The sequence below is a fragment of the Chelonoidis abingdonii genome, chromosome 10, assembly GCF_003597395.2.
Source record: "Chelonoidis abingdonii isolate Lonesome George chromosome 10, CheloAbing_2.0, whole genome shotgun sequence".
NCBI classification, from domain to species: domain Eukaryota; kingdom Metazoa; phylum Chordata; order Testudines; family Testudinidae; genus Chelonoidis; species Chelonoidis abingdonii.
In genome coordinates, this window is record NC_133778.1 from 390,065 (window position 1) to 403,252 (window position 13,188).

Genomic DNA, 13,188 nt, shown 5'->3' on the forward strand with positions numbered 1-13,188 from the left:
CACCCCGTTTCCCAACTGTGTGGTGTAAGATGGTTAACAACAATATAAGGAAACTCATGAACTAAACGTGGCCAAATTTGGGCCTGGTGCAAGCATTTGCAGCACCTTTTGGAGGTATGAATTGAGCTTACACCATGTTCTGAAACTGACCTATCTTATTAGTCACTTCTAATGGCATATGTGTTGGATTCAGCCTGCTGACTTGCACTGCATGTGAGTGCACTAGGTCTGGTGATTTCATTTTGCTCCTGGTTCCTGCACCCGGGAAAGCCCACCTCACCCTTTGGCACAACTGCATGATGGGCAGTTGTTGCTTAAGAGTCTCAGCACTGGGCCTAGGCTGCAGCAATATTCAGGAATGCTTTGTGTAGCGCCAGCCCATTAGACCTACTTCAAGACAGCGTTGCCCAGTCTTGTGACTCAATGTGACCCCAAGTGATATTTGTTCTTAAAGCACTGGCTCCTGAAGTCAGAAGATCACCTGAGACTCTGTTTGCCTCTCTACTGAAATGAAAATGTCTAGCACTGAACATTTCAGCTTCTCAGCACAAGGGGGAAATCTTGAAAATGTGACCACTACAGGCCGAAAAGCCAGCCAGCAAATGAAAAGAACCCACAACTTTTTGTCAATCTCAATTTTTAAGCTAATCATATGATTGGGGGCGGGGGCGGCAAGAGGTGTACTGGACTCATGAGCTAGAATAGTTGGTATTGGCTTGTGTGGGGGGGCAAGGTAGAGGCAGGTATATTAATCCATCCCCTTCATGAGCATTAATTTAAATTCCCCAAATCCAAATGCTGCAAACGGAAGGTTTGCAAAGCCACAGCTCAGGGAAATGTTTGTAAAAAGATCCTGGGTATTGTGCCCAGCGCTGTTTGGCTGACCTTTCCTTGGCCTTGGCTTTCAGAGGGAACGTGCCTTTGGAGAGCTAGTGGGACCTCAGCAAAACTGAACAGTCCTGGACCACAGGAAAACTCACCCAGGCCGTTCAAAAGAGCCACTAACAGGAGCCCGTGGGCTCCCCCTGCAGAGCCCAGGCAGCTCAGGGAGAGAGTCTGATCCTCCGTGTGTCTCATCAACTGTTCGCTAAGCTCCACTCACTCCCTCCGGTGGAGCACCGCGATGCCCAGGGCTTGCACAGATGCAACAGGCATAATCTTCATTACTGGGGAGTAGAATGACCATATATCCCATTTTAACCAGGACAGTCCCTTTTTTAGGCTCTGTCCTAGCCGTCCCAACTTTTTTGACAAAACTGGGCATTTATCCTGTTTGTTCTTTCCAACTGACATTAGTTGGGACCCCTAGCTGGGCCTAGAGTGGCAACACTAGCCCTGCGCTGGAGGGAGAGCAGCTTGGGCAAGCCAGCCCGCCCTGTGTGCAGCGAGAGTGGGGGACTCAGCAGCCCTGCGGGCAGGTGGCAAGGGGGCTCGGACCATTACTCCCACTGGCAGGATGAAAGGGGATTGCGGGGATAGGAGGGGGCTCGTTGGCAGCAGGGTGGCTCAGAGGACCAGCCCCACATGTGGTGAGGGGGCACAGGCCAGCCTCATGTGCCAGTTGCCAGAGGGACCTCAGGCTGGCCCTGGGTGGATGGGAGGCTGGAGGGCTCAGGCAGTCTGAGGGATGAGATTGGACCAGCGGGAGGGGACTTCACCCAGTCCTGCATGGGTGGGAGACAGGGAGGGCTTGGGCCAGCCCCGTGCGGGGTGGGGAGGAGCTCAGGCCAGCCCAGGGATATCCCGTTTTCCCTTTGGGAAAATATGATCACCCTACTGGGGAGGTAAGAGGGGAAAGCAGCTAACTAGAGGTTATAGGAGGTCATATTACATGACAGTGGTCCCTTCTGGCCATGGAATCTAGGAATAAATGAGAACCTGAGACAATTGGTATAGTCCCCCGCCCCTAAAATACAAAGCCTCTGTCCCAGAATCATCTCTTCTGGCCGTTTTGCACCAACAGCCGGCCAGCTGAGAATTCCCCTGGGGCAGGGGAGCCCTGAGTTGACATGAAGTGATGCAGCTGGCTCCTGCACTGAGTGCCCTGCCCTCCCACACCATAGCATTGTGGCATGCTGGTGGAAGGCAGTGGCTCGCTACACCCCTTCCCATTGGGTGTCCAGTCCCTTCATAAGCAGCCCTGTGTCTGTCTTAACTTGTGCCAGTGAGTGGAAGCTGGCACAGATGCACTGCGGGAATCGGGAGGCTCTCTCCTATGTGGATGTCTCTTGGCACAGGAGAGCATTGTGACGTGTTCGATATCAGACAGCCCCATGCTTCAGTCATCTTGCTTATATCGTTGGGCTTTTCCTTTTGTTGTGCCACCATCTGTGAATGCCTTGTGACTGTCTCACCCTGTATTTTTCCACCTCTCCTGAAATTCCTCTAATTATGGAGGAGGCTTGGAAACATTAATGTGGGTTCCTGTTCTGTAACCTTACATAAAAAGCTCTCTGTTCCATTTGAGCTGCCTTCCATTACGAGTTTCTTTGTCTCTTATCGCTTAACTTGAAAGGAATTATTTACTATTTTTTGGTACCTCTGGACCAATCGTAGGAGCTACATGCTACAGTTAAGGTCACCTTGAAAATGGAGTCTCACAATTTTCTCCTGCGCTTAAGCCATCAAAATCAAATGATTGTCTTGCATCGTTATTTTTCAGCATCTTTTCTAAATGACTAAAGAACCCATGTTGGGCAGGAGGAGAGGATTGGTCCCCATTAGGTTATCAGTGTCCCTAGAAAAGCCTACATCTCTGAAAATCTTGCTTTGTCCTCCACAACTCCTGACCTCTGAAAGTCCAGATCGCCATGAACATTTTAAATGAAACCCTGGAATTACGGGCAAGGATGAGAGGTCCCTTTGTGGGCTTCCACCCTACCGGTAGCTATGGCCATTTGATCTGCAGGTTATCTCATTCTGCTTGTGTAACATCAGCAGACCCTGGTCGTCAGAAGGCGAGAATGAACCAGAGACCTCTGGAGCTCAGTGCATGAGACTCTACCGCATAGCTAAGAGCCAGTTGTCTTTTAGCTTAAGGCTGTAGAGCAGACTCATTTTGTCTCTCTCTCTTAAGTGGTCTTGGTGCCGCTAGAGAGGACAGAACACCACACCCAGAAGGTGTGTGGGTTGCACTTGCTCCCGTCCCCTTGCTGTTTGTGATTGAAATGCCCACTAGCCCAGTTAGCAAGATGGAATAGCTAATCTTGGCTTCCCTGTTTGGGCTGGTGGGGAGGGGGCTCCTAGCCTGCACTTGAAGAGAAAATCAGTTCTTGACCTTTTATTTTTTTAACTCAAATGCTTGAGAAACATGTGGGTGAAAGCTGTCATTGTGAAGAAGCAGCAGCATGTCAATCAGGATAACCCCGCTGACTTCGGGGGGGCTACTTTACAGCTGCTGGGATCTGGCCCAGCAAGAAGCACTTGCTCCAGGGGCACAGGAGAGCCGGCTGTCACAGGCGTCTTGAAATAACTTATTTCTCCCCTTTGCTTATAGTAATGCCAGGGAGTAAGCATGAGGAGGACATGTGCAAATTAGAAGGCAGCAAAGGTTAGTTTGATGGGTGCTGTTTTAATACAAATGTTTGTTTTAACCTGCGCTCCCGTCCTGGTTGAGCAGAAAGGCCCAGCGGCTGCAGCTCCAGATGAAGCAGCCTTTGGTCCCACATGAGTCATGTCACTAACGTACTGGAGTTCAGACTGGAAGGGAGCCGGGGTGGGAGGGGTGTTATATAAGCATTTTCCCGAGCCATCTGGTTTGGTCCCGCTTCCAGTTTGCGGTTGGTTCGTGGCTGCAGGGGGAAGCTACAAATGAGTCCAAGCATTGTTCCACAACGAAGGGGATGGGATTTGCAAACCCGTGTGTGGAGAGGCTTCAGCTGAACTAACCTTGTGCCTAGATAAAGGCAATGGAGGTCAAGACTGGTGTTATGGATTGATTACAAATCTTAGTACAGCTCAGATAAGTAATGGGGGGGTCTAAGCATTGCACTTGGAATATCTGCTTGTCCCTGGAGCCCCCAGTGAGTCAGCCTTTCATCCATCCAGCATAACTACAAGGCATACTATGCAGCAGCATCAGGGGAGGGGAGTAGATTTCATATCCTGGTCCTGCCTACTCTGAAGAAATATTAAAGATCTCCAGGAATGAACTTTTTTGGCTTTTGTATCCTAGTGAGAGGAAGGGAAATGTTTGGCTTTGTGCTGCAGTCTGCTTGGATACCTCCTGTTCTGCACAGAGGTGGCTGCATTTTACCGGTGCTGCACTTCAGTCTCCCTTAGGCTGAATAGCAATCCGTGAACGAACAGTACTGCAGGAGAAGCTGCAGCCGTCGTGCCGATTTTCCTTCTCTCGTGCTACATTTTTATCGCTCCCTCATCGCCAGGGTCTCCTCCGCCACTCCACATTGCTGCTCACTGTAGATGAGAAGCTGCATGAAAACATGAAGCCAGAGAATGCAATGAATTGCTGTTGGGCCCAGTAAAAGAGAACATTCAGTTCCTGAGCCCTAATGATCCATTTGTCAGGACTAGGTGACCTCCTGATGGGTCTTTTCCAACCCTAATTTTTCCATTATTCTATGTACTCATTTTTCTGCATTAAAGGTGCTGTTCTCTCTAACTACCACAAGGGGCACTGTCTCCTAGCCAAGAGGACAGCTGATTACCCTGAGTGCTGGTGCTGTGTCTATGTGCTTCAGCTCCAGAGTGTAGGAGCTGCAGCGTCTGCAGGGAGACGGGTGGGAGTGGATCCCTCCAGCTCTCCTGGGGGATGGGGGAGGAGGAATAGAAGATTTGTGAGAGGAGGGAGTGGTAAGAGCACTCACATGCTATCATGACTGCACACAATGTCCCTTGCAAAGCTCTTACTGTTTTTCGTTTCTGATTGCAGCAAGGCACAGATGGCCGATAATTAATAGATCATCCAGCCCCCTGCTTCTTAAACAATCCTGGCATGTCTGGGCCAAGGGCTCCCTTTTTTTCCCCCTCATGGGCCCGAATGACCTAAATCAATATAATCGGCCCTGATTCTTCATAAAATGTGGGGGTTCTGCTACTGAAAATTAACAGAGCCCATCCTCTTTTGCACTGAGGCTCCCACTGCAGATTAGTAGCTACCTGTCTGCCTCATCTCTGATCATCAGATTCCTTGCTTTGATAACAGGCTTTCCGTAGAGTTCTTTAGGGATGGCATGTTTGCAATGTCTGCCTTCTTGCTGGCTGTGTAATTTGGCTACAAAAATCATTGCTTTCTCAGCTGTAAATACACCTGTTTTTATTAGAAATGTTGCTTGAGTCACAGAAAACCAAACGCCAGATAAAGTTACAAAACACAAGGGACAAATGAGCCACAAGTGGTGGACAATACAATAATTACAAGCATTATTCTATAACCATAATAGAGTCAAGTATCAGGGGTAGCTGTGTTAGTCTGGAACTGTAAAAAGTGACAGAGTCCTGTGGCACCTTATAGACTAACAGAAGTATTGGAGCATGAGCTTTCGTGGGTGAATACCCACTTCATCAGACACATAATAGAGTGTTAAATATGTAATGTTATTCATGAAGACAATGGAGGAAAGGACAAAAAATATTAGCGACTTTCATATTAGAATCAGCTTGTGTAATGAAAGGAAGGCAAGGAGCATGTTAAGGGGAAACATTTTCCCAATGTTTCATATGAGTAAGGTTTTCCATAAGGAGTTTGGTTGAATTCAGCAGCAGCAAGTGAATTATCTGTTTTGAGTCTCCAGCATGTCTTTTTTTTTTTTTTTTTTTTTAACTCTGCCTTCCTTTATCTAATCTGCTCCCTCAGATGTATTTCTAAAGCATCCATGGCAAGGAACCAAGATACTCTCACTTTGACCTCCTCTCTTCCCCCCCCTCCCTCCAAGAGTAAGGAAAACTGACCCTTTATGACAAAAGCAGGATATAGTACAAGAGCAGCTCTAGAGTGTAATTAACCGTGGGTTTGTGTCCCACTTTGGATTCCCCACTGCTGAACATTAATTAAAGCTTTCAGCAATTGCTTTGTGAAGTCATGTCTGGTACAGACTAAGTCACCCGGACACATTCTGGTCCCCAGCTGAGAGAAATAAATGAACCATAGAAGGTTGCTTAGCAACGGATGCTGCTTGCTTTACCAGTGCCTGTCACTGGGCTTTCCATAGTTCAGCTCCTCAGCTTAGCCTCTGAGCGCTGAAGGGACTAGAATGGGCTTATAAATGGATTCAGAGCCCTTGTTTTTGCCAAGGTCATTTCAGTGACAAAAATGTTATGTAAAATAGCCATCGGTTGCATGGTTCAGTAGTTGTTTACCCCCACTGATTTTGTCTGGTAGACAGAAGTGTGTTTTATACTGGCATCTATAAGCGGGTATTTTGTTGCCCGTTTCCACTCCTTAGTCTGTGTTTTAGCTAGTTAAGAGAAGTCTGGAGGTTGAGTTCAGACCAGGCATGTTGCAGACTGACCAGGTGAGACTTTCAGGCCCCGTTCTGCTAAGGCCCCGCAGCCGTGACCTCCAGCCATACCATCGCTTTCACGAACATGAGCACTGCTTGTGCCTATTTTGCCACATAGAAGGAGTGACGCATTTACCCACGGCCAGTAGGACAAGCCTACAGCACTTTATTTTCTCTGCGGGATTTTAATCTGGACTTCCGGAGTTGAACGGCTACTATGCTCTTCATTTGCTTAACCCCTTCATTTCTGGTACAGATTCACCTAGGCAATGAATTGGAGGGGGGGAGGGCGAGGGTTTGCCAGATCCCCTGGATGTGACACAGGGGGTTGGTTGGCAGGATGTTGTCTGCGAGGATTCTGAAGCTCTGGAATGCCACTTCTTCCCTGATCCAAACAGCTCAGAGAGTTAGTGCGATTGAGGTGCTGGCTGATGGGTGATGGGATAGGATTTAAACAGGACCTGCCACCTGGTAGAAGGTGGGAACTGACCCCAAATTTTGTACTTGGTTCTGGAATTTTATACCACCAGATCATGGGTATGCAGCCTTATTATTCTGACTAGAAAGAAATCCAATAAAATAACACTTTTACTGCCAATAAATGAAGGGACAAATGTTACCTAAAATTGTACGGTCTGGCTTCACTTCCCCCTGAACTCTGGCTGTTGTGATGCCAGCGTGCAGAGACCTTTGCCTGGCAACAGGATTTCTGCCTCGGAGTGCAATCTTTGACTTTTCCTCTTCCCTTTGAGAAGTTTCAGCACCCTTTGCTTTTTCTTGGAGATCTGCCTTTGGCATGCTGTTCCGGATAGCGCAGTGATGAGTGTGATGGAGAATATTCCTAGAGAGGTCAGCAGAAGGGGAGGAAAGGGGTTGTAGTTTTGTTTTATTTGTAAAGCACTCTTTCTATTCCTTCCACAAAACAAATGCTAGTGCTGCGAGTGGCGCCACGCTGCTGCTAACCCCTAGCTCAGGGGTCGGCAACCTATGGCACACGTGCCATCATGCTGGAGCCTGCCGGGACTCCAGCATGCCACTAAAAATCCTGCCCAGCCCGGCGCGCTCTCCTCTACCCTCCACTTCCCCCACGGGGGCAGGGAGCAGAAGCATAGCCATGCGCACGGGGTGGGCAAATGGCCCCACTCTCCCGGGACAGCAAGCCACAGGGTCCACGCTCCCTGGCTGGAGCGGGGGGCCGAGCGCAGCAAGCTGCCGGCCCCTCCCCCACCTTCTCCCATCCCCTGGAGCCCTGCTGCTGCGCGCAGCGCTCTGGGGGTTGGGGCTGCACGCTCCCGCGGGGAGGCAGACACGCTCCCCGCTCAACTGGAGGAGCGGGGCTGTGTGCTCCCGCGGAGCAGCGTATCTAGCTCAGTGTAAGGGGCCCAGGGCTAGAGGGGTTGGATAAGGGGTGGGGGCAGTTAGGGGACAGGGAGCAGGGTGGGTTGGATGGGGGGTGGGATACACGGGGTGGTTAGGGGCGGCGGGCTGTTTGTGGGGCATGGTAGTCCCAGCGGGTTTGTGTTGGTGGCAGGGGGTGAATAAGGGGTCAGGGCAGTCAGGGAACCGGAGCAAGGAGGGTCCATGGAGTGGGGGGGGTCATTATGAGTTCGGAGGCACTCAGATGGGGTGGCTCAAAGGGGGACAAGGCAGCGCGGGGTGTACGAGTTGGGAGTTCCTGGAGAGGGCTGGGAGGCAAGGAGTGTGTTAGAGTGAGTGGGCAGGCAGGGCAGTGGTGGTGTTTGGATGGGTCGGGAGTTTGGGGGTCCTGTCGGAGACAGGATGGTTTGGATAGGACATGTGGTGCCCAGGGGCTGTGGCTGGGGATAGGTGGTGTGTGGTGAGGGTTGTGGCAGTCGGTGGGGACAGGGTGAGGGGGAGGGGTGTGGGTGAGGTGCGCTAGTTCTGGTGAGACTAAGGGACGTGGTATGGTTAGGGTATTGGTAGGGTTTGGGTACTGGGGGGCAGGGTTGGGTGCTCTTGGAGGGGGTGCCAGGATGGGTAGTTCGATTGACAAGAGCAGGTGTGTGTGAGATTATTAAGGGGGACAGATACACCCAAGCCCTCTCCCCATAGCCCCTGATCCCGCACACCCGCCACACACAACCACGCCCATCTGCCCCGCCACCCTCCCCAGGAGGCCCCTCCCTCATACCCCGATCCCTAACCCACACCAACCACGCCTCTGCCCCGGCACTCCATCCCAGAGCCCCTTCCTGATCCCCGAGTGATCCCTAACCCCACACACACCACGCCCTCTGGCCCGCGCACCCCCCAGGCCCCTGCCCTGAGCCCTGTCACCTCCCTCATACAATACCCAGCCCTCTACTGACGTCCTTCATCCCCCGCTCCACCCGGCAACTAGCCCTCTCTGGCACACCCACCCTTTACCAGCGCCCCCTCTGCCCTGCACACTTTTATACACACCCTTTCGACATACCCAGCCCCCAGCCCTGGCCCCCAGCCCTCTGGGTCCGGCGCAGGCCCCGCTCAGCCCACTGCCGCCTAGGTGAACAGATCCCAGACAGGAGTCGGGCCGGCAGCGTAAGATCACATTTTTAATTTTCATTTTAAATGAAGCTTCTTAAACATTTTGAAAACCCTGTTTATTTTACAATACAACACTAGTTTAGTTATATAATATATAGACTTATAGAGAGAGCTTCTAAAAACGTTAAAATGTATTACTGGCACGTGAAACCTTAAATTAGAGTGAATAAATGAAGACTCAGCACACTGCTTTTGAAAGGTTGCCGACCCCTGCCCTAGCTTATATATCACACGCCTCACCCGGAGATCACCGAGCATCTACACAGCAGGTCAGTTTCACTATTCCCATTTCACACATTCACAGAGAGGTGAAGTGACTCACCCATGGTCACCTGGCAGGCCAGTGGAAAAACCCAGATCTCCGGAGTCCCAGTCCAGTGCTCTAGGCACAGCAGCCCGAGTCTGCTTTTAGCTGAACAGACCACAGCAGTGCCCACCTCCTTCCCACACTGCCCTGCCAGCAGGCCTTAGACCTGCCCTACAGAGGTGATCTCTGCAGGTAAGAAGTTTCCATATCGAGTCAGCTCTTGGTCTTTCTGAGGTGACTGTGTGTGTGTGTGTGTGTGTGATGGAGAGATGAGGCGAGATGGGAAGCTACTACAGTAACTCCTCATTTAAAGTCTTCCTGGTTAACATTGTTTCGTTGTTACGTCACTGATCTAGTAGAGAACAGGCTCATTTAAAATTGTGCAGTGCTCCCTTATAACGTAGTTTGGCAGCCGCTTGCTTTGTCCACTGCTTGCAGGAAGAGCAGCCTGTTGCAGCTAACTGGTGGGGGCTTGGAACCAGGGTGGACTGGCAGCCCCCCTACCAGCTCCCCGCTCCCCTAAGTTCCCAGGCTATCAATTGCTGGGCAGTTCAGCTGTCCCTCCCCACACTGCTGTGTGCTGATCCTACCCTCTGCCTTGGAGCTGCTCCCGGGAGCCTCCTGTTTACTGTGCGGGGGGAGGGAGGGCAGTGTGCTAATGTCAGGGTTCCCCCTCCCCTCTGCTCCTGCACCCCACTTACTCCATTTCCATAGCGCAGGGGAAGGGGGGGAACATGAAAGGCCTCAGGACTGAGGGAGCTTCCTGGCAGCAGCTTCTGTCTCAACTTGCTGATCTACTTAAAAAGGCAATATACTTAGAGTGGGGTCTGCCTACTTAAAGAGGCAATGTGCATCTCTTTCTCTCACATATGGTGTGTGTGTCTGTCTCTGTCTCCAAGCTGTCTCCCCTCCCTCAATTCGTGCTGTCTTGTAGAGTGTGAGGCTACATTAACAACAATGGGTTAACCCTTAAGGGCTCAGCTGATTGCTAGTTCATCATTTAGCGGTAAGGTATTCCCTGGGAAATATCCCACCCTCTGACTCCTCCAGCTCAACCAAGCTTCACAATCATCATCACTGTGAATCAGTATTAAATTGTTTGTTTAAAACTTATACTGTGTGTGTGTGTGTGTGTGTGTATAAAATTAATTCTTTTGTCTGGTGAAAAAAATTTCTCTGGAACCTAACCCCCCCATTTACATTAATTCTTATGGGGCAATTGGATTTGCTTAACATCATTTAGCTTAAAGTTGCATTTCTCAGGAACATAACTACAACGTTAAGTGAGGAGTTACTGTACACTAAAAATGATTGGGGTTGGCAGAATTTTTTATTTTGTTTTAATTTTGACAGCTAATAGCAATGTTTATTTTTAAGCATTTTCCCTCAGTTTTCGTTGGTTTAAATATTTACAGCTGTGGGAAATTATGAGTAAGACAATTGGGGGGGTCAGACAGTAATTGTTTAATGACAGGAGATGTTGAGATTCAAAAAGTTAAAGCTGTATAACTGTTAAATCATACATAGTCAGCATCACATGTCAAAATCTACAAAGTGAATAGCCTTAAATCAAACCCTAATAAGTTCTCCAGCAGCCTGTTTCTTTCTTTGCCTCTCTGTGAATGTTAATCATCATCAATGGAAATACTTTTTTGCTGGTCTGTGCACGGTGAAATCGACACCAACGTTTACTGATAAATTGAATCCTTCCAAGCCTCACAATGATCTCCCTGTTTCCCAGCAATTGTGTGGCTGCAGGAGTGCCAGCGATGATGCAAAATCTGGCTCAGCCAGTGTTGCCACAGTATTATAAAACCCTGTTCTGTTAAGCAAAGCAGGCTTCATGAGTCAGTTGGAAACCCCCCTGAGGATGGTCTACACTTGCTCTTGCCAGAGGGTTCAAACTCCACAGGGGTTGGACATCTAACTCTGTAGGTACTTTTGAAAATTGCTCCCAATGCTCTAGCTGGTGTTTGGGCAGCTGGAAAAGGGACACTGCTTTCTAGTGTAGACAAAGCCTTGTCCCCCAGGAACTGTGCTGAGAACTCAGTTCAGTTAGGGTAGCAAACAGTTGTGTGATAACTTATCACTTCAGACCTGGGTCACACCCACTTCAGCAGCCTGGCGGCTCCTGCCAGTCCCTGAGCCATGTCACCGTTTTCTGCTCCCCATGCTTACTCTGCTGGTTCTCTTGGGATGGTTCTTTTCCTTGGCAGAACTTGACTTTGTGACTGGCCCATTTCAGCCTGTTGCTCTCTCCAGATCTCCTCACTTAACTAGAAATAACGCTCATATTTATAAATGCATTTGCAGGTGGTAATTAATCCCTGCCCTGAGTTCTACAGCAGACAGTCTGGTTAAGAATATCTCACTCATTACTGTCAGGTGCGCCCTCCCAGACAGTGAGTCATTCATGTGAACTCAAAGAGCTGTTTTGTTTCACAACCAGTGAAGAGACTTGATGCTGCACCTACAGTCCCAGGAACTTTATTTCTGGCTTTGCACTTGTGATCATCCTTTGGGTACCCGGCCACATGCAGGCGGAATGCAAGATCCCATGTGGAAAGCGGAAATTCTTACCAATGGAAATAGACATGGCCAACTCTTTCATGGCACTAGTTGGGCCTTCTCACTAGTGTATTGCAGATGTTGGGGCAAGTAGCTGAGAGGTTTTGTTTGTTTTGAGGAGTTAGAAAAAATCCAGCTAATGACGTTGAGTTGTCTCAAACCAGACTTGGGACACTGGTTAGGAAAAGGCATTTGTCACAGTTTAGAACAACACTACACACATTCTCCCTCTGCGATCCATCAAGGGCATCCACCCTGGGATCCCAGCATCTCTCTCCCTCCTGATAAGGAATCTGCCTGGCTGCACAGCTCTCTGCCTAAACAGGCCAGTATCTGTCCTTGGGTGGCTCTTCTGAGGCTCAGAACAGCTGGAATTCCTGCAGTTAAGTTACCAAACAGCTATCAATAAGCAAACATCTTTATTCTTCAGGTGAAAATATTCCAGAGAAAACACTAAACCCAACAAAAAAACCTACATGCGTGATGATAAGCTTATGAGAGGTCACCCAACACCGGCCTTAGGCTCTGGTAGATGTCAGTCCTTCAAAACCACACCTGGGGTTTTCCCTTCCATTCAAGTCGATAACTGTCTCAGATTCCCCCCCCCCCCCCATGTTACAGTCACAGCCCACAACCATACCAAATTCATTTAATACAACGGACCCCAAGGATTCTCACGCTTCATTCAATTAAGTCTCTCCAGGGCAGAGCCAGATTAATGTAGGGGCTTTAGGGGCTGCAGTCCAGGGCCCTGGTGCAGCCAGGCTCAGCAGGCTGCCTGCATGCTGTGGCCCCGCACCGTTCCCAGAAGCAGCCGGCAGCTGGCACCTCTCTGTCGCTCTTGGTGTGGGGGAGGGGAGGCAGCGCCGCATGCTGCCACCAGCACCATCCCCTCAGCTCCCATTGGCCAGGAACTCTTACTGTTAGAATGGTGCAGCATGGGCCACTTTCTTTAGTAGATAAGAGGCTGTGCCTTCAGTTATGATATATGCAAACACGTCACATTTTAACCTCAGTGCTGCTGTCACAGTTGTGGCTTTGATGGGAGGGGGAGATGACATGAGTTTGGAGGAGTTTTTCCCCATAAAAGCCCTTGTATCCCCAGAAGGAGCTGGGGTCTGAGCTGCCTTCCAGCCCTGAGGCACAGTGAAGGATTCTCATCCATTTGGCTCTCTAAAGAATACACTGAAACTGATGCTGGCATGGTCACATGTAAAGGGGCTGCATCCCATGCTGGTCATGGGCTCTTATTCTTTGTGATGCATCTGCTGCTCCACCCCCCCCCCCATGTTTTCCCATGATCTA